Below are 21,999 nucleotides of genomic sequence, written 5' to 3'. Positions count from 1 at the left end.
CTATATCACTGATTCTCAACTGGAAGCGATTTTGTCCCCTAGGCGATAGTTGTCAGAGTCTGGAGACATTTTTGGTTGTCACAACTGGGAGAGGGTTATTCTGGCATCTGGTAGGTAGAAAGGTAAGGGATGCTGCTAAACATTGTACGGCGTACAGGCCAGCCCCCTCAACAAAGAAGTATCTGTTCCAAAATGTCAATAATGCCAAGCTTGTGAAATCCTGCTCTATGTGAGTGACTTATTATATCTCATAAGTTGAGCATATTGAGATTGGTTGTAGGAAAGAGTTCAGTTTGTTTTGGCAAGGGACTTTAACTCTTCCCTGGATGATAATCTTTTTTTTTTTTTTTTTTTCTTTTGAGGCAAGATGGTCTTGCTCTATCACCCAGGTTAGAATGCACTGGTGCAATCTCGGCTCACTGCAACCTTCGCCTCCCAGGTTCAAGCAATTCTCCTGCCTCAGCTTCCTGAGTAGCCGGGATTACAGGCGCCCGCCACCATGCCTGGCTAATTTTTGTATTTTTGGTAGAGGTGGGGTTTCACCATCTTGACCAGACTGGTCTCAAACTCCTGACCTCATGATCCACCCACATCAGCCTCCCAAAGTACTGGTATTATACCCGTGAGCCACTGTCCCCAGCCAGAAGTTAACCTTTCTTACAGAAGTTTAGCCTACTGGCCAGAGGAGACGAATTAATAGCTTGGAAATATATTCATGGCCTGGACCATAATGTGTTATTCTTCAAGTATTTGTTGAGTTAAAAGCTACATGTTTCAACCTAAAGTAGACTTGTGGGGGACATTCTAAATGAGCACAGGCCTGCAGAAATGTTTGTCTACCTCTGTATGGTTATTCCAAATCTGAAAGGATAACCCCAAAGCAGTAGAACAAAGTAGGCTATCAGTATATCAGGCTGGATTATTTATTTAACTAATCTGAGCTTTAATTAAACCAGAAGCTATTTTTGTTATTGTAACAGTATTATATCCACATTGTAAAAAGTTCAATTACAGAAAACTGTAGAGTAAACAATGCATGTCCCACCTGTCAAATTCCTATCTCCAAATGCAATAATAACATTTATCTTTCACTCAGTTCCTGTAATCCTAGCCTAGTTTCTTTCAGTCTCAAGTTCTGAAGATTTTTGATTTTTCGCCTCCCTCAAACCTTTGCTCAACCCAAGACCTTTACATATACTCTAGTACTGTCAGAGCGAAAAGCATAAAAATAACAGTCCTTACTCCACGTAGACTTGTGATGCATTGGTCACATTATTTTTTATTTGATCAAATTAGCTGTAAAAATGATTATAAGAGAGTACTATGAACAAATATATGCCAACAAATTGAATAACCTAGAAAATGGACAAATTTCTAGAAACTTGAAACCTACCAAGACTAAATCATAAAGAACATCTGAATAGACCTGTAACTAGTAAAGATCAGTAATCAGAAACCTCCCAGAAAAGACCCTAAACCTGGTGGCTTCACTGATGAATGATACCAAACATTTAAAAACAAACTAATACCAATCCTCAAATTTTTCCAAAAAAGTAAAGCTGAGGGAACACTTCCTAATTCATTCTACGAGGCTAACATTGTCCTGATACCAAAGTCAGGCACAGATACTACAAGAAAACTACAGACCATTATTTATTATGAGCAATTTATGCAGAAATCCTCAACAAAGCACTATAATTTCAGCAGCATATTACAAGCATTATATAACATGAGTGAGTAGGATTTATTCCTGAAATGCAAGGATGGTTCAACATGAAAATCAATGGTAATACACCATATTAACTGAATAAATATGAAAATCTCAATTGATGCAGAAAAAAAGCATTTGACAAAATTCAACACCCTTTTATGACAAAAAATAATAATAAACTAATAGACTCTACCTCAACATAATAAAAGCCATATATGGAAAACCCACAGAAAGTATACTGAATGGTGAAAGACTGAAAGCTTTTCTTCTGAGATCCAAGAGCAAGGCAAGAATGTACATTTTCACCCCTTCTATTCAACATAGTACTGGAAGTTCTAGCCAGAATTGGAAAGGAACAGATAAAATTATCTCTGTTCACAGTTGATATGATTGTGTAGAAAACCGTGAAGGTTACACACAGACTGTTAGAACAAATAAATGAATCCAGCAAAGTAGCAGGATACAAAGTCAACACAAAAATCAGTCACATTTCTGTATACTAACAATGAGCAATCTGAAAATGACACAGTTCAATTTACAAAAGCATCGAGAATAAAATAGAAACTAACTTAACCAAGGAGGTGAAAGATTCGTGCAGTGAAAACTATAAAACATGGCTGAAAAAAATTAAAGACAAATGAAACATATCCCCTGCTCCTGGATTGAAAGACAATATTGTTAAGATGTGACTACCCAAATCAATATATAGATTCAATGCAGTCCCTATTATAGTATTTTTTACAGAAATAGAAAATCCCATTCTAAAATTAATATGGAATCTCAAGGGACCCCTAATAACCAAAACATCTTGAAAAAGAACAAAGCAGGAAGACTTTTTTCCTGATTTGGAAACTTCCTACAAAGCTACAGTAATCAAAGCACCTTGGTACTAGCATAAAAACATAAACCAGCGGGATAGAGAGCCCAGAAATAAAACGTATATGGTCAAGTGATTTTTGACGGGATGCCAAGACACCCATAAGGAAAGGAGTCTTTTCAGATGGCACTAGGGAACTGTATATCCACATGCAAAAGAATGAAGTTGGATCCTCACCTAAGACTGTTTACAAAAATTAACTCAAAATGAATCAAAGACCTTAAGACCTAAGCCTGTAAGTCTTACTGAAGATAACATAGGGCAAAAGCTTCACATCATTGAATTTGGCAGTGATTTCACAGATATGACACTAATGGCACAGGCAACAAAGGGAAAAACAAATTGGACTTAATGGAAATTTAAGATGTGTGTCAAAAGACAATATAAACAGAAAGCAACCCACAGAATGGGAGAAAGTATATGCAAATTATCTATCTGATAAAGGATTAATATCCAGAATGAATCAAGAACTGAAACTCATCAACATAATTCAGAAATGGGCAAAGGACTTGAATACACATTTCTCTGAAGAAGATTGCCAATAAATACATGTAAAAAAATGCTTAATAAATATGTGGTGAGGATATGGAGAAATGTAAAGACCTGATTGAATTGTTAAAGGTAAAGCTACAAAGACAGCAAAAGGAAATCTCTGTGAACCTGAACAGGAAAGAACTTAAATCCCTCAAAGCCCTTCCATAAATACAAAAAACAGAGTTTCTGTTCAATTGACAATACAAAGTTAACAGACGGGTGAAAACCTGGAAGAAAATTTTTGGAGTTTATAAGAGCAAAAGATTAATGTCAAGAAGATACAGGACATTTTTGCTAAATATATTCAGTAGAAAATTGGGCTAAAGGACATGCATAGACAATTTATAGGGAGAAGTCTAAACCATGAAAAAATGTTCAACCTCACTAGTAGAGAGAAGTGCAAGCTGAGAGCTGTCATGTTTAGCTATCAAATTGATGAAAAATAGCCAGGTAATACCGGTTATGGTATGGGAAACTGGAACCTTCATGCACTCAGGTGAGGGTATAAACTGGTAAGGTGCATGCCAAAGAACATCTGGGCGGTATTAGGGAAATCATGTATGTGTATAGAGCACAGGAATAAGGATTCTGATGCTAGAATTGAGCTGCCTGGGTTCAGACGCTGGCTCTGTCACTTAACTAGCTGCATGACCTGGAGCAGGTGACTTAACTTGGTCTCTCAGTTTCCTCATCAGTAAAATGTGCACAGTGTCAGAATCCACGTCATAGAGTTGTTGTAAGGCTAATCTAACTGGTAAATCTCAAGCCCTAGAGCAGGGCTAGCACATAGGAAACACTTGGTCAGTGTGAGGGAGAGTTAGTATCATTGTTACACACCCTGTAACCTACTAGCTCTTGGAATCAGGTACTGGGAGTGAGGTTAGGAATGAAGGGGAAGTTTTAAATGGAACAGTTACAGAACAGTCATAAAACTAGTCACAAGAGTCAGGTCTTTGCATGCAGTTACCTATGAATTAAGTCGCAGTGAACTAAGGAGTGTCTTCACCTGTAAACCAAATATAGAAATAAACTAGGCGTATTCCTTATGGACAAACTGGCAAGGAGAGAAAAACATGAAGAAAAGCCACCTGTAAAACAATTCCCATTTGTTATTGTTTGGGTTTTTTGGAAAGTTTTGTTTTTGTTTTGAAACAGAGTCTTGCTCTGTCACCCAGGCTGCAGTGCAGTGGTGCTATCTCAGCTCACTGAAACCTCCGTCTCCCAGGTTCAAGCAATTCTCATGCCTCAGCCTCCCCAGTAGCTGGATTACAGGTGCACGCTACCACGCCTTACTAATTTTTTGCACTTTTAGTAGAGACAGGGTTTCACCATGTTAGCCAGGCTGGTGTCAAACACCTGGCCTCAAGTAATCCACTTGCCTCAACCTCCCAAAGTGTTGGAATTCCACGTATGAGCCACCACGCCGGCCTTGTATTGTTTTGTTTTGTTTTTAATAGAGACGGGGACTTGCCCTGTTGCCCAGACTGGTATTGGCCTCAAGTAATCCTTCTGCCTTGGCCTTCCAAAGTGCCAGGATTACACACAACGGCCAGTGCGTCCAGACTATTGTTGATTATTAAGAGGAGTATTTCAGCCACATAAGTTAGATCACTGCAGGGCCTTGTATAAAATGCAGACTTCTGAATGCCCTCCCACCAGCCAAATCAGAATCTGAGGCCAGGGCCTGTTGCACACTAAAATTTGTACCTGATTTGCCCATAGCCCAAGTTAAACCAGAAGTAACAGTTGCTGAATTTGCTTTATTATTGCCTGATTATCAGACCCAAGCTTTTCATCCAGTTTAAGTTCAGAAACCATTGGCATCTTATTAAACTGTTGTGGGAAAAAGACAAACAAGCCGGCTGTCTTTTTTTTTTTTTTTTTTTTTTAAATAAAGGTGGGTTTTCACCATGATGGCCAGGCTGGTCTTGAACTCCTGACCTCAGGTGATCCACCCACCTCAACCTCCCAAAGTGCTAGGATTACAGGCATGAGCCACACAGCCCGGCTTGCATGTTGTCATTTTTATTGCAAGAAACTATTCTGAGATTTTAATGTGAAAAATGGACATTTTTTGAGTGTAGAAGAGAAACCTGGAGATTTGTAAGCAATTAACAGTAGGTGCAATCAACAAACACCCTGCCAGCCATTAAGTTCTCTAGTAGCCGTGTTTTATGACTTTATGTAACCTAAACGATGTTTTAACAAATCTTTACCACACAAACATGGGATTAGTATTTCCATTTTAAAAGAGAAATGACTACCCTTTTGAGTGTGGTTGTATCTCCCTGGATCTTTGAGTTAGCCTAAGAAAATATCCAGAGTGGCCTGGTGCAGTTTGAATTGAGACCTCTGATTCTAGACTAACTTGTATTAACTTCTAGTTAATGTAAGTTCTGTCTCATTCCAAATCAAAATGGTGTACTGCATTTGAGTAGCACATTCTGTGTGCTTCCTTGCTTTTACTGAAAACTGATTCCCCTCTTGAAGGACTCATTTTGTCTCTACGTTTTTCCTTCTCTGAAAAGAGCCTTTTATTCTGTGTTCACATTGGTTAGTCTCCGGTGCCCTTTGGTCTCTGAGCTGACTGGTGGTAGGTGGGCTTCTGCCAGTCATGGGACTTTCCAGGGGCACATCTTACTATTGTTTGAAAGTGACAGGAGGTTCCCTGTTACAGCCCATCTTATTTGACCCACTCCCTCACTCTGACCTCACAGAAAAGGGAAAAGAACCTTAAGAGAACGTATCAAATGATGAGAGTGTTTCATAACATACTGAGCTGTGTATTTTGAAACAGTAAAGAGGACTTTTCCAGTAACACTGACCCACAGCAATTTAGAAACCATCTATGTATACACCTGTTCCTGAAGGAGGTGATGAGCTTTCCAGGCTCATTTAAACATGGAAGTGAAATATCTACAGTAGTGCCTAAACCAAATAATCTCTCTTCCCTTGTGCTTCTGTTGTTAGAGGTTTAATCTTTCATGTTAGCCTTTTCTTTCTTTGTCAGTGTGTGTCTCACTTTTGGATTTCTACTTTATTTACAGTGTTGTTGTCCCCCTTCATATTTTATTTAGATCAGTGGTTCTTAAGTTTGGCTACAATTTAAAATCACCTAGGGAGCTTTTAAAAGTCCCAGTTCTCAAGGTATACACCGGAACAATTCTATCAGAATTTGTGGGCGGGAGGCCAGGCTAGGACCCAGGCATCATTTTTGAAAGCTCCGCAGGTGACTTCAATATCTAGCTCAGGCTGAGAACCAGTATTTAGATTGTTGGTCTGTAAGCATTACTGAGACTTTAGGACAGTGTTCTCAAAGTTTAGAGGGCAACAGAATCCCTGGAGGTCTTATTAAAACACAGAAATTAGAAATTGGATTAGAAAGGGAAGCATCAGACCGGGCGCGGTGGCTCACGCCTGTAATCCCAGCACTTTGGGAGGCCGAGGCGGGTGGATCACGAGATCAAGAGATCAAGACCATCCTGGTGAACACGGTGAAACCCTGTCTCTACTAAAACTACAAAAAATTAGCTGGGCATGGTGGCGTGTGCCTGTAATCCCAGCGACTCAGGAGGCTGAGGCAGGAGAACTGCCTGAACCCAGGAGGCGGAGGTTGCGGTGAGCCGAGATCGCGCCATTGCACTCCATCCTGGGTAACAAGAGCGAAACTCCGTCCCAAAGAAAAAAAAAATAAAGTGAAGCATCAGAGGATCCATCCTGAGCTATGTGTCAATGTGAATAGGGTCCCATTGATATGACTGAATGAGTTGGGGGGGATGGGAGAGACAAAAGAAGACACCACCCAACCCTGAGGAAGCTCAGGATCTTGCGAAGGAGGTAGAGCTCACACCTGGGCAGCAGCAAGTTTCCTGAGCAGCTGCGAAGCAGCAGAGCAAGCCTGGGACTGACGATGTCTTTATTCCCATTCTGTTAGAGTTGTTTGAACCACAGCAACTCCATCTTGAGTACGGGTTGGGAAAAATAAGACTAAGACCTATTGGGCAGCCACATTCCCAGACAGTTAAGGCATTCCAAGTCACAGAATGAGATGGGCGTCGGCACAAGATACAAATCATAAAGACCTTGCTGATAAAACAGGTTGCAGTAAAAAAGCCGACCAAAACCCACCGAAACCAAGACAGCCATGAGAGTGACCCCTGGTCGTCCTCACTGCTACACTCCCACTAGGGCCCTGACAGTTTACAAATGCCATGGCAATGTTAGGAAGCTACCCTATATGGTCTAAAAAGGGAAAGCATGAATAATCCACCCCTTGTTTAGTATATTATCAAGAAATAATCCTAAAAATGGGCAACCGGCAGCCCTTGAGGCTGCTCTGCCTATGGAGTAGCCATTCTTTATTCCTCTAATTTCTTAGTAAACTTGTTTTCACTTTACTCTATGGACTGGCCCTGAACTCTTTCTTGCACAAGACCCAAGAGCCCACTCTTGGGGTCCGGATCAGGACCCCTTTCCTGTAACAATTCCATCTGGGGCAGATCACCTCACCTCCCCTGTGGACCTCTGCAAAATTGGAACATTAACAATAATGTTTTGACTGCTTGCAACAATGTAGTTACTCGCAAAAGGGTTATTTGAAAACATCTATAATTCTCTTTCCCCCTCCCTGACAGTAACAAAATATTCTGAAACAACAGAAAAAAAAATTGTTTTGTATTTGAACGCATTAGGTAAGGCCATGTCCTCTCCAGTTCACTATAGTCCCTACCACTCCCTATAATCCCTTTTTTTTTTTTTTTTTTTTTTTGGAGACGGAGTTTTGCTTTGTTGCCGAGGCAATTGTGCAATGGCGCAATCTCGGCTCACTGCAGCCTCCACCTCCGGGTTCAAGTGATTCTTGTGTCTCAGCCTCTTGAGTAGCTAGGATTACAGGCATGCACCACCACACCCAGCTAATTTTTTATATTTTTAGTAGAGATGAGGTTTCACCATGTTGGCCGGGTTGGTTGTAAACTCCTGACCTCAGATGATCCACCCGCCTCAGCCTCCCAATGTGCTGGGATTACAGGCATGAGCCACCGCACCCAGCCCCTACAGTCTTTTGACTGATATTTCTTTACCAAAAGAGGTGTTGTCATGTGATGCCTAGAATTGGGCCTCCCATCTTATGACCGAGAGAGAAGCTGACCTGAGAGCAAAGCTCGTCCTCAGAGAACACAAGGGAAAGATGGAAAGAACCGAGGCCCATAATGATTTTCTCGTGCTGCTGAGCTAACCCTACAAGAGCCTTACTTCTGGACTTTTGAGAAAGAGAAAAAAGAAAAATGGGAGAAGGATGGGGAAGAAGAAAAAAAAGGAGAGAAAGAAAAGGGAGAGTGAAGAGGGAGGGAAGAGAAAAGGAGGGAGAAAGGGGAAAAAAAGCCAGCCACCTTTAAGAATTTTACATGTGCTGGTAAGGAATAATATAGCTTAAAAAAATAGATTTCTGCTTGTGTAGCCCAATTTATTAATTTTTAAAACAATAATCAGATGGTATTGATCAGTGGTCTCGAGAGAAACACCTATTTCTTGTGTTATTTTTATTAAAGCAGAGAACAAATGGGACCTTCACAGTCCGTAAAGATGAAATACCCCGAAACCAAACCAGGGTTCCCTGGCAAAGCAAAGCAGTGTCCTTACATCTCAGAGGGCTCTGAGCCGCCTCTGCCCCGAGCCCCACCAGCAGCAGCTCTGCTGGAGAAGGAACATTCTGTCCCTTTATTTTGGTAAACCAGACCCAGAGCCCCACTGGTTCTCAAGTCAGCTGTGGGGCTGACAAGCTGCCTCTTGGGGTCAGTTTGGCCCCCTCAGCAGACCCTGGGGAAGCAGCCACGTCCTTTGCTCCTTTGGGGCCCTGCCTTCCATTCGTTAGCAGTACCAGCTTCTTCAGAGACTCTGGAATGTCATAAATGTTAAAGCCAGATTGTTTCCCTCTTTGCTTTTGTTTTGATGTGTTTTAAAATAATTAGGCTTTTACTCTCAAGTATTTTCATTCTCCGTCACTGGCTGAGGGGCAGCTCTCACACCACACCAGGGCAAGCATGCTACTATGGTATCCAGTAAACAGTTGCCAAACAAAGCCAAAAGTTCTCTTTGGCCAAAGCCAACATCAAGTTCTCTTTTGTACTTGTTGTTCTTCCATCTGCCCTGAGCTATGTAATAGCTGTCAAAATATGTCACCCCTTGCACCTCCGTGCAGGGTTTAAGAAAAGCAGCTCCTTGGACTTTTGCCAGTGACTTCCTTCCAACATCTTAATTATCCATTTTTTGCTTAGCAAGTCAGTCTAGAAAGAACTGCTTCTTTCTTTGATTCTTGGAAAGTGAGTACTTGGGAATGTTCAGTGAAAACCAGTATGTGCTGAACTGCTCTAGGTTCTGGGGAGGGGGAGGGGAACCCACAGTTAGCAGGTAGTGTCCCCTGAGGTCCCTGGAAAGAAGCAACACACTGCCCTGTCCAGTTGCACCTGCCTCCCCATCGCCCAGTCCCTGCACCTGGAGCCCATACCCATCCTAAGCAAAGGCAACCGGGCAGCCATGGTCCTGTTCACCCTACTTCAGGTCCTCACTACACTCCTACCAATACCATTCTAACCTCCCAATGTACTTTATGAAAGTAAGCCAATTTGATTCATCATATAGTCATTGGTTCTAATGTCTTGGGTTCTAAGCTTTTTTTATACATAGTATCTCTCTCGCTCTCTCTTTGTTTTTTTTTTTTTTTTAGATGAATGTCACTCTTGTAGCCCAGGCTGGAATGCAGTGGCTCAATCTCAGCTCACTGCAACCTCCGCCTCCCAGGTTCAAGCGATTCTTCTGCCTCAGCTTCCCAAGAAGCTGGGACTACAGGTGCGTGCCACCATGCACAGCTAATTTTTGTATTTTTAGTAGAAAAGGGGTTTCACCATGTTGGCCAGGCGGGTCTCCATCTCTTGCCCTCGTGATCTGCCCACCTCAGCCTCCCAAAGTGCTGGGATTACAGGCGTGAGCCACCACACCCAGCCTATACACAGTATCTAAATTTATTCTTTGTAACAACCCTATACAGTAGAGATACTGCTTCACGTATTACAACCAGAAAATTTGGAGAGGTTAAAGAATTTGCCTATAGCCACCCAGTAAGGAAGTGGAGCCAGGGTTCAAACGCTGGTCTCATTCTCAGCCCTGGTGGACACTGGCTTTCAGAGCTGTAACTTGAATTTTGGTGCTCAGAACCAGCTGCACAAAAGCTCAGCAAATGGCTTTGTGATTTATTATGAAACTCAAAGAAATAAAGAACAACCCAGCAGCTTCTTAACTTTAATTTTCCTTGCTAATGACAGTTTCCAGCTGAAGAAATCCTTGCTCTGTCAACATGTAAATATAACTTTTTTTTTCAATGTCTGTTTCTGGGACAGAGCCTCCCAGGAGGCCTTGCACTGTGCTGCATCTGGTCCCTGGAGTTTTACAGCCTCACTACAAACACAAAACAGAGTGGTGAACACAAGCAATCCTGAGTTGCATAAATGCACTGGATGCCCATGCTAGACTAGGAAAGTTCTTCCTATTCAGGAGAAACAGGCCAGGGGAGGCCAAGGGGAATAGGAGAGGTTCATGCGTAGGTAGGATTTAGGACCAGAGGAGAAGAATTGCAAGGAAGAACTGGAAGTATACAGTTGAGTCTGGGAAGAGCTCACATTGAGAAGTGGCAACACATACAGGTGGAAAAGTAGGTTGGAGCCAAATTGCTGTGGACTTTTAAGTGCCAGAAGAAGGAGTTGGAAGCTGGGAGACCAGGCAGGAAGCAGTTATGCTTCAGGGGAGAGAGAGAGCAAGGGTCTGTCCCAAAGTGGGAGCACAGGTAAGAAAAGAGTGAGAGGCATTTTGAAGGAAGAAGGCTTCTCTGTCTCCTGTGCTCAGGAGCCCTGCCCTCTGCAAGGCAGTGGGACTGGTAGTGCTGATTTAACTGATCTGCCAGTGGATGCATTGGGCCTCACTGATGACACGGCACCCTTCTTGGAGGGGAGTGGGACTCTGGCCCCCCTACCTCCGTGTTCAACTGCCCACATCACTCAACCTTTCCTGTCCACCCTCATCTGCAAAAACAGCATGAGAAAACTGCTTCCTAAGTTTATTGTGAGGTTGAATAAGGAAGATGCAAAGCACAAGGCCTGGCGCTTGTAATGACTCAGCAGATGGGAACGACCAGCGTGAATATTCTGCACCGTTGGTCAGCTAAGACCTGCTATTGAGAGTGGCTATTCTCCTCTTTCTCTGTGAAACGTTAGACACTGGCAGACAACTGAAGGTGAAATCAAGCAAGTTTGAAGTGTGGTCTCTCTCTGGGGCTCCTTATCAGGTAAGTTGGACATAAGCAAACTTCCTAACAAAAGAGCCATAAGTTGTTTGATTCTGATGGCGAAGCATGACTTCAGAGTTTCTTATTCTATAAATTGTACAGACAGACTTTCCTTCCTTCTTTGTGTTTATACTATGATATCTTGGGGCCAAGCTATAGCGGAGCCCCTGAATGGGAATTTAGGATGCTTTTGGACCCCTTCCATAGAGGTCAAGTCCTGGGAATACTGGAAGGGTCTTCACACAAGAGCTCCCTTGTCCCATTCCCTTATGTCCTGGACTTAGAAAGAGAGGAGGAACTAACATTTAACTACCTCTATACATGCCGCACCTGTGCTGTGGATTTGACACATGTCAGGTTACGTAACCCTCACACCAGCCCCATGAGATAGGGGTTGTTACCCGCATTGTTATAAATGAGGAAACAGCCTTGGTTGAAGGGTCTTGCCCAAACTCACACATCTGGCCATCATTGCAACCAAAATTCTGTCTCTTGTGCCTCTGGCTGAAGCCCCTTATTTCCTGCATACACTCCTCCCAGGGCTCCTGAGGCCGTGTGGTAAGCCAGCTGCTGCTGTTACTATGAGTTTCCTTTTTCAATGTTTTTGTTTGTTTGTTTGTTTGTTTTAAGAGACGAGGCCTCGATGCGTTGCCCCGGCTGGCTGGAGCGCCGTGGCTGTTCACAGGCACAATTGTAGCTTACTGCGGACTCAAACTCCTAGGCTCAAGCAATCTTCTTGTCTCAGCCTCTCGAGTGGCAGGGACTACAGGTGTGCTCCGCCATGCCTGGCCTGTTACCATGACGTTCCAGTTCAGCAAATTTTTTGTTACAGGGTGATTGAGAGGTTTGTAGTTCCATAATGGTGACTTGCTAAAATGATTACCTGTAACTATATAACTGGAAATAAATTTAAACAAGTGCAAACTCTAATCAGCCCCAAATAACATCTTAATAGCAAGTAGAGGCCAGATTAAATGGAAGCAAAGCCATAGGACAGAGTACAGAAAGGCGTGGTGACAGGAGTTTCTTGTCTGTCTCTAAGGAAGTAGGATGGGATGGAGAGTCAATTCAATTCAGACAGAAACTGAAGATCAAACAACAGGACATTTTAGCTTCCATTTTAACTGTGTATTTTACAGTTGGATTTCAAAGAAGATAAATAAATTGTATTTGCACCTATCATCTTTTCAAATATCTTTTGCCGGTGAAGTCATTCAATAGATTGAGTGTCCTTGTGGTCAAGACCTTACACATGTCATGTGTGGAAGAGGAGAGACAGCACCCCGCGGCAGAAGGTCTCACAATCTGAGAGAGGAGAAATGGGAGGAAGGAGCTGTAGAAGAAAGACAAAATACAGACCCAGTAACGTGTCCGAGAGTGGGAGCCCTGACAGCTGTGGGGGTGTTCCATGACAGCAATGATGTTCCATGGCTGGCAGCCCGATCAAGCGGAGACTCAAAGGGCATCTGTGGCTTGGAACAGGCCTGGGTCCAGATCTGGCCCTTAACTCTCAAGTTTCAGAAACTCCATGTTGTAATCAGCCCACACCACGTTGAGCCGGCCTCAAGGAATGGACTCTGGCCAACCAAACTCCCACAGTAGACGGATGGGAAAACCAGCATGCGAGTTGAAGTAATGTACCACCAGAGACACACCTTTCTAACTACTATTCAGAAAAACTGAATTAGCATTTAGAAAATTGCTTGTTAACCAGGAGTCAGGGTAAAAGTCTTCAGGGGAGTGTGGCTCAGATTGTGGTAGAGTCTGGAACGTCTTTACCATTCCCTGACACCCCCGGGGAGACACTAGCTAGATTCTTACTCTTCACCTCTCTTCTTCTAGGCTCCTTACAGACTCATGCCTATCCACTTTAATTCTCATCAAATAACGTGACTTACTACAAGTTACCTTGTCATTACTTTTTGTAATTTAATCTTCTAATAAACTTTGGGTTATCTAATCTTGATGTAGCAAACCATGATATCCTCAGCCATGCATTTGCAAAATCACCCCAAGGGTGGGTTGCATCTGCAAGTGTTGAATCTCAATTATATTGTGAAGATTCTTATGGCTTCCCCTTCAAATCCTGACACCCTTTGACCTTGTCCCCAAATTCCAGAGGTGCTGTTATCCATATAGATAACAAATATGGATTCCAGAAGTGCTGGAAGATTCTGGAAAATAAGAGGAACTCAATTCATATTGGTCTGAAACAGGTTCACAAAAAAGCTAGTCTCACAGCACTCCTCTTTCATGTCTGATGTAGCACAGGTATATGGACAGCTCATCCCTGGAGCTCATGGTAACAGAGTTCCTTCTAGCCTGCTTCTGTTGTAGTTAGACTGGGTGGTTTAAACAACAAATATTTATTTCTCACAGTCCTGGAAGCTAAAAAAATCCAACATCAAGATACCAGCAGATTCTGTTTTGGTGAGGGCTCTCTTCTTGGCTTGCAGACAGCCACCTCCTGACTATGTCCTCATGTGGTGGGGAGAGTGAGCTCTGGTCACTTCCTCTTAAGGACAATAACCCAGTAATGGAGGCCCCACCTTCATGCTCTCATTTAAATTTGCCAGAGGCCCCGCCTCCTAATAAATACCATCACACTCGGGGATTAGGGCTTCAGTATATGAACGGCAGGGGCACATTCAGTCCATAGCAAATGCCCACCCAGTTCTGCTCTACCAGATATTTTCTATTAAGTGGGGAAAATATGGATAGTTTTCAGTACACATACAACTGTTTTGGTTTTGGGGGCCCAAACAAATGGTGAAACAGAAAGTTTGTTTTCTAACCAGCTTATTAAATGAGTTTCAAGTACAGGGTAAAGAAAATTAATGTAACTAAATCTTGGGACATGATTTTACTGAGGACTGTCCCGGGTCTTTTGAGGCTGCAATTAGAGACGAGACCAGACCTTTCCATTCCTCATCTGCTCTGCTGGACTCCAGAGCGCTGCCTTTCTCCAGAAAGGAAAATTAAAAACACAAATTCTCAAGTGGGTTGATAGTAATTCAGCCCAGCAAATTTTACTTTCCATTAAAAGTCACCAGCTGTCATGTGCTTAGCTTTAAATGGAAATAACTTGCTCTCAAAGAACATTTTTCAGTTGATGTCATTTGTGAGTTTTATTTTCTCCTAATGAAAAATGGATTTGCATTAGTGCAACTTTGGTGACAGGAAATCCCTGGATGGAGGCCTGAGCTGGTGATGTGCCCCTGCCCTGGGGAAAGCTAATTACCAGCCAGCTGGAAGATTGACGCTGTGGTCAGGAGGGGCCTTGGGGGAACAGAGGGGAGGAGTGGTGATAATGGTCTGTCTTCTTCGCAGTGAGAGTCCCTGTGGTGCTTCTTCCCTTAAAAAAAAAAAAAGAAAAAGAAACATTAAAAATGCTTTTAAGTGTTGAGATTTTGGAGAGGCAGTGAATATTTTAACGTGCTGAATGTTTTTTAGGGAGGCAGCCCTCCTGAGCTGCTAATACTCCTGTGCTCAGAGCCTGTCACATCTGAGGCCTCATCCCTACAGAGCTCTGGGCGGAAGAAGCCTCTCTGTGGCCCTCCGCTGTGTTCTGGTGCCTCCCAGAATCTCTTGTCGGTGGCAATTGGAATGATCTCTTCATGACCCTCAAGAACAAAACAAAGAGAATCTCTAGCCTGAAGCTCCTTGAAGGCTGAACTAGTCCCTTATGGGGTCCTGACTGTGGCACCTCCCGGGAGAGCCAGGACACTTAGGAGCCCCCTGCAGTGGGCCTGGCACACAGAGGAGGCAGGAGGGAAATGCCTAGAACCCTCAGCTTTCCCTCCTGGGAGCCCCTGGACAGGGCGGGCAGAGCAGACTCTTCAAGAGTCATTCCAGCAGGGTCCTGACCCACTGAAAAGAATGAACGGAGAGACCAGAGACACAGGGAGCTAGTGAAACCCGGAAACAGAAAGGGAGATGCCAGCAGCTGCGGCATTCACAGGCTCCAGACTGAAAGCTGGCAGTGTAGTTAAAACCGTGTCCTTAAGTGTGCTCTCTTGCCTCACTGGTCCCCTACATACATGCACACACATGCACATGCACACATGGGCATCACACACCCACCTCTGGGGCAACATCCGTGAATATAGCAGCACTCAAACCTGGGGCTATACCCAAGGGCCATCCCAGCCTAGGCAAAGCCTCCCTCCACCCTGTCTCCGTGCTCACAGCAAGGGCTTAGAAGTGTCCAAGAATTTTTGAATAATGTTCTTGACAGACACCAAAGCTTTTAACTCCTCCAGCGCATGGAGAGCTGGGGCTGCCCCCAGGGAAGGCTCCCCTGGCAGCTCCTGTCTGAGCAGCTGGGGCCAGCTCCAGGAACACTAAATTCTGGCTGCATTTCCAGCCAAGGCCCGGTTACTTTAGAATCCCTCTCCTCCCCCCTTGTCTTTTCAAGCAGGAGCCAGCCAAGGTATTCGTCATGTTTCCGTGCTACCCTGCTGCTTGATTTATGCACACGCAGGACTGGGAAGAAGATGCCAGAGGGGGATGAAGGCTAGCCCCAAGGGTGAGAGGACATGGAGTGCTGGACCTTCCTGGCACCCCAGGGGCCACTGAAAGGGTCCCTGGTTTTTGGATCAATTCTGTTCAGCTCAAGGTCGGGATCACATGGGCTCCACAGCCCCGGGGAGCAGAGGAATGGAGATAGGGCGCACTCCAGCTCTCTCGCTCTTGCTGTCTTTTTTGTGTCTCACACTGTGAGATCTTGGCCATAAAAGGAGTGAAGCTTCACTTGCCCTCTCACTGGGCTTCTCCTAAAAGGGCTTTCCGAAAAATTTCCAGCCTTCTCCTTCGGGACACTGGATGTGGTCTCTTTGGCCAAAGAGAAAACAAGTAACAGATGAAGCCCTTGCAGATGAGGAGGCCAAAACCGAGATGTTAATCACCTCAAAATATGCGTGTTGCTCTCTCCAGTGCCTCGCTTGGCTCTCCTCAGAGGATCTTTGATTGGGGATTTTCCCCCTGGGGGTGGGGGATTTGCTGTTAACATTTGGGAACGTGTTCGAGGCTCCAAGTTGCAATGACAAGACAATTGTCATTCAGTGTCTAACATGCCTGTTGTGGGGACTCTGAACGGCTGAAATATTGACTGCAGCTCTTGGTTAAACTCATACTGCTACAACACTCCCATAAAAGCTCAAGATGCTGTCATCTGAGATGAATAAAAATGCCTCTTTTTATTCCACTGCATATGAAAACATGAGATCATTGGAATATATTTAGAGTGAGATTTGGCAGCCTATACATGTTTACAATTCTTGGACTCAAAGCTCTAATGTGAATCGGAGACACTCTTTTTCCTTCTTGCCTTCCTTTCTTTCTCTAAGAAGGTGAATGCTGATTCCAAGATTCATAATTCCTTTTCTTGATATTACCCAAAGTTCACCTTGCTAAGAGACTAATGACATCCACAGTTTCAATGGCCAGCCAGAGAGCCCGAGCCTTGATGCGTTAATGCAATGATTCAACCACTGATGGGGCTCCTCACCATCCATCACTCAAGGCAAAGCCTCCACTGGGCTTGAACAGACTATCCAGAAGTACTGCCTTTTCCTCAGGTCTTTGAATCATGACCGGGTCTGATTCTACTGGATAGAGGTCTACAATGCCTTAGGGTCATTGACTCTTGTTATCGCATAGATGTTCGTTCCTTTCTGAAGGAAAGCATGGACTCCCTTCTCCAGAAGGAAGGCAGGAACAGCATGGAATCAACACAGAGGCTGCCTGTGCACCTCATCTCTAGGGGGCTGGTCCTCCATCCTGACTGCACATACAATCAACAGGACAGCTTTAAAAACACTGATTTTCTGGGATTTGTGGTCCTGGAGAAGGGACTGGCGGAGGAGAAAGATTAAGAGTTGGCTTTGCCCGCTTCTGTGGACTGTCCAGATGCCCCAGAGTGGGCCAACCCCGTTTCTTAGGAAACCAGGCATCCAGGGCAGGCAGAATGTCTTCCTTTGGGTGGAAGAAGAAATTGGCAAGAAGGTCTCAAAGGTCACTTCCCAGCAGTTTGAAGCTGAAGCTGCTGATGAGAAGGATGCAGTTGACAATGACGAAGGGAACTGGCTTCATGCCATTAAACGTAGGAAAGCAATTTCTTTTTTTTTTTTGAGATGGAGTTCCACTCTGTTGTCAAGCTGGAATGCAGTGGCCCAATCTTGACTCACTGCAACCTCCACCTCCTGGGTTCAAGCAATTCTTCTGCCTCAGCCTCCCGAGTAGTTGGGACTCCAAGTGCATGCCACCACGCCCAGCTAATTTTTGTATTTTTAGTAGAGATGGGGTTTCACCATGTTGGCCGGGATAGTCTCGATCTCTTGACCCCGTGATCTGCTTGCCTTGGCCTCCCAAAGTGCCGGGATTACAGGTGTGAGCACCGTGCCTGGCAATAAATTCTTCTTGAAGGCTGTGCTGGGAAACGTAAACAACTGAAGGATGAAGAAGCCAGTTTGGCTGAAAATAAAAGATACCGGTAGGCAATTCAGAAGTGAGATAAAGTACGACAGTTAACCCCAAATGATGCTACCCTATACGAGATGAAATCACAGATGCTAATGTCTCTGCATGAAATGTTCCCAGCAGTGCATGCAGCAGAAATAACCGTGCAGTGAAATCCACATTCATGGGAGTCTTGGCAAACTTTGGGACGTGCTCAACTTGGATTAGGAGAGATAATCCTGGCAGTTCAAGTAGCCCTTCACATCTCTCCAGTGAACCCTGAAATATGGAAAGAAGACCTCTCCTGGGCAAGAACACCCCAGCAGCAGCAGAAGGTAGCACAGAGGATTAAAAAAAAAAAAAAGCGAAGCACCAGCTGACGTAACACACTTTTCACCCAAGTCAATTCCAGACTATGACTTTGAAAGTGATGAGATTGTTGCTGTTTGTGCGGCTATTGCTGAGAAAAAGAATACAGTTTCCGCAAATAAAACAATGGTTACCGTGTCCGCTCTGGGGCCGTAGAGACTGTAACTGAAGAGGAAGATGGTGCTACACCACCAGGTGGTCTGTATTTATCAGAGCCCCATGAAGCAGCGTGCAAAAGGTTATCTGAATCCGTCTTTTTGATGGCCACCTGAAGTTTTGACAGAGACATTTACTCTGGAGATAGATAGCAGAACTCCTGGTTGTAAAGTAAGTTTTTCAGATGAGGCACACAAAAACTAAAATGGCAGGATTATTGTATAGTGTTCGGAATATGCTTTAATAAGTTATGATTTATATTTCTCAAGGTTAAAATTCTGAGTAAAATTGTTTTTGATTAATAAACAATTTAACCTGAATATGTAAATGAACACATTTTAAAGACAAAACTTGAAAAGAATAGTGAATAACTTGGCCAGTGTTATTGAAATGCTGTCTCAACTTTTGTTTTATGATAAAGGGTGTGATTTCCCTCCCTCTGAGAAATATACTGCTCGTTATTTACTCTCTTTTTCTTGCTTTATGAGAGTAAGTCTGTCAGAAAGCTTGAATATTTTTGACATTCATTTTGATTCTACGTTGTCATTTGGCTATATGTGGAATCTTTGAAAGTTTGGCTGGAAATGCACACAGATGTGTACATTCTGAACATTTTCTGACGTTTATCTTAATTCTGATTTGTGTTCCTGTTTTGCCTTTGAAGTTATAACAATGATAGATAGTTGTCTCCTTCAGTATTTGTTAGAAGTGTGAAGTTTTGATAAATATGAGAATGATGGTTTTATTTTTTTTTTTTTTTATGTAGAAACTGGTCTACGTATGAAAATGTGCATCCTGCAAAGTCAGGTGTCAAGATTTGAGTAGGAATCTATATGACTTGAATCTCCCCTATTTCCTGAATAAAAGTGACAAGTTTCAGTATTTATACTTCATGGCTCAGACACCTACCTTATTTTGGCTCTGTTCCTTATTCATTCTAGCCTTTACTTAAATGAGTCTGAAAAACATGGGAATATAGCGTAAGAAAAATAATCACACATAATGTTCCCCTTTCTGTAGCTACTTTCGACCTGGGTTTTTTACTAGAAAATTCCCGAAGAAAATTTCAATGTAAGTCTGTGGCTTTGCTGAATCAAGCCCCCCTCCCCTATTAATATTTAGAAAACAGCCACTGTTTGGGCTAATGGCATTACTGATGGTACCTATTATATAGAGGGACAGCTGAACAAAGTCTGTGGCTCAAAACCAGTGTTAAATCACTCTCAGGATTGAGAAGAAAAAAGCGGAGTCTAAAATCGCAAGAAGTAAAGACATACACATCTAGGACCCCTGTCCTTCCGGATCGACGCTTCCTTCAGGGTCTTCATCATTATAAACGTTCTCTGCCATTTGTCACACTTGCATGATATTAGTTTCTGATACAGAACACCCAAGGCTCACTGGGATTCCAGGATAAATCAGATATCTTGGCAATGTGGCCACCATGAATAAACAACAACTCTGGTGGCCCGTCTTCTGCATCTTCTGGGGATTGTTCTCCAATTTTACTTAAATCCCAGACAGTCAGTCTGCGATCAGTACCACTGGAAGCCAAAATAGTCTCATTGTGAGGTGACCACTGAACCTGGAATATTTCATCCTTATGTGATTCAAAGGAATGCAACTTAAGTTTCAGATTTCTCAGATCCCACAAAGCAACAGTCTTGTCAGCTGATCCTGTGGCAAGAATGAACCTCACTATAAGGATTGAAAGAGAGGCAGTTCACTTCAGCAGTGTGAGTGTCAACTGAGTGGCTTGGTTTGGAAGTATTGTTTGAACGAGTATCCCAAATCATAAGTTTCTGATCATCAGCCACTGACCCAAACAGAGACTCGTGGAGCAGATGCCAGGAAACATCTACCACTGCTGTAGGCCCTGTAAAGATGGTCTTCGCATCCACCACTTTTCCCTCCTTTGGAACGGCACTGATGTCCCACAGGCAGATGGTGTGGTCATCTGAAGCACTAAGCAAGTGCCCACTGAGATTTGGGTTCCAAGAAAGCCCATAGCCTTCCTTCTGCTGTCCACGGAGACACAAATCTGGGTTGCATTCTCCAGAAGGATCTGGTTTAGAAGGATGTTTTGTATAGTCGAAGACAAAACATCACTGGAAGGAGTCTGTTGCAATGATACAAGGGTTCCGGGGCATAGAACGAGCCCTGTTTACTTCTCGTTCATGGCTGATCTTGATTTCCATTTCAATTTTTCCACTAACTGAACCAAAACCTCCACATTCTCCTTTCTCACTGTCATAGTGTGATGCGTCAACCTGAACATCATCATTAGGGAGTTGCACGCTGGCTATCACAAGATGGTTTTGTTCATCCAATGTGTGTGTCCCCAGCACAAGTCAATGAATGCTGAAATCTTTCCCTTCTGGTTACATCTGGAAGCCACTGGGCAGTTAGGCTGGGGCACTCCGGAGCATGGGTCATCACCAAATCATAAAGAAAAGGAGCATTCTTTTTCCATATTTTGTATTCCTCGTTGATCACTGGTTCTTCCACTACGTCTTGCCCCCGTCACCCCTGCCACCTTACCGCTCCTCAATACGCAGTCTCTGGCGGGCTCCTGCATGCCCTCACGCCTGTGTCTTTGCTTAGCGTTGGTTGTTCCTCTTGTCTTTATGTCAATCTCCCCACTGCCGTTTGACTTCCTTGAGGATCAGGAGCGTTCATCTCTGTCTGGGCACTACCCACGCTGCCCAGCATCTCCTAGGCATTCAGTAAATGAGTTAAGGAGTGAGTGGATAATATTGATTCCTTACATTCCTGCAGCTCTTTATGATTTTTCTAAGTACTTTCTTATGTGTGTTTGCGGTTGAGTTTTGTGCCCCTGAAATTGCTTTCAACGGTATTGCCTTCACCATCTGCGTTCTCACTTGAGGCCGGCAGACAGGAGAGGTGGTGAAAGTGAGGTGCAGCATGACCAGGAGGGGCCCTGCTGCCCAGGCCGCACAGCTGGTGCTGGAGCACCCACCTGGCAGCCCTCCGCCTCCGCCTGTGTTCTCCCCCGCGCCCCATGTCTCCCACACGCTGGCTCCACTGCGCCAAATCTGGAGTCTGCAGTGGATAGTTGCCCACAAAGAGACGGAGACTGCCAGCCACTTCAAATCCTGGCTTCCCACTTTTCCTGTCTTGCTTTTAAGCCAGGAGATACCAAGAGGAAGCCACAGCTCTGGTGGTTTGAGATGAGCTACTCAAGAGCCTGTGGTCTTCCACCATCAACATTTTCTAGAGACGAAGCCGACTCAGTTTGTGTGGATTTCGCCTCTCTGGAGGAAATACAGATTCACAATCCCTTCCACTGTAATCAAGCCTGGGAGGGAAGGGCTGCCAGGGGATCCGTTCCAGAATGTCGTCGATGGGGAAAATGCAGAGCCCCTGCCAGCACACCACTTCCTGAGACCGCACATGAGGCGGTGACCAAAACTGAGGCTGTGGCTCTGCCAATCAGCCAGATTCGGGAGATGTTTCTCTGGGGTAGAATGACATTAAGAAGGTCCTGTCCCTGGGACATCTAAAGTCATCCTCACCTGAGCTTTTCATTCAATCTCA

General features: G+C 44.0%; 2 pseudogenes across 1 annotated transcript; one reads left to right on the top strand and one right to left on the bottom strand.

The window, feature by feature from the left end:
* Nucleotides 1-10,020: 10,020 nt before the first annotated feature.
* On the top strand, nt 10,021-19,329 carry LOC116560089 (annotated as a pseudogene). Its single transcript, XR_004272782.1, has 2 exons — nt 10,021-17,569; nt 17,869-19,329. The product of XR_004272782.1 is annotated as a tetratricopeptide repeat protein 33-like (transcript).
* A 378-nt stretch (nt 19,330-19,707) lies between these two features.
* On the bottom strand, nt 19,708-20,928 carry LOC116560088 (annotated as a pseudogene).
* Between the last annotated feature and the right edge of the window lie 1,071 nt (nt 20,929-21,999).

Source organism: Sapajus apella, unplaced genomic scaffold, assembly GCF_009761245.1.
Source record: "Sapajus apella isolate SASKATOON/1434 unplaced genomic scaffold, GSC_monkey_1.0 scaffold25, whole genome shotgun sequence".
In the NCBI taxonomy this organism is placed as follows: Eukaryota; Metazoa; Chordata; class Mammalia; order Primates; family Cebidae; genus Sapajus; species Sapajus apella.
This window is presented reverse-complemented; position numbering and strand designations above follow the sequence as displayed.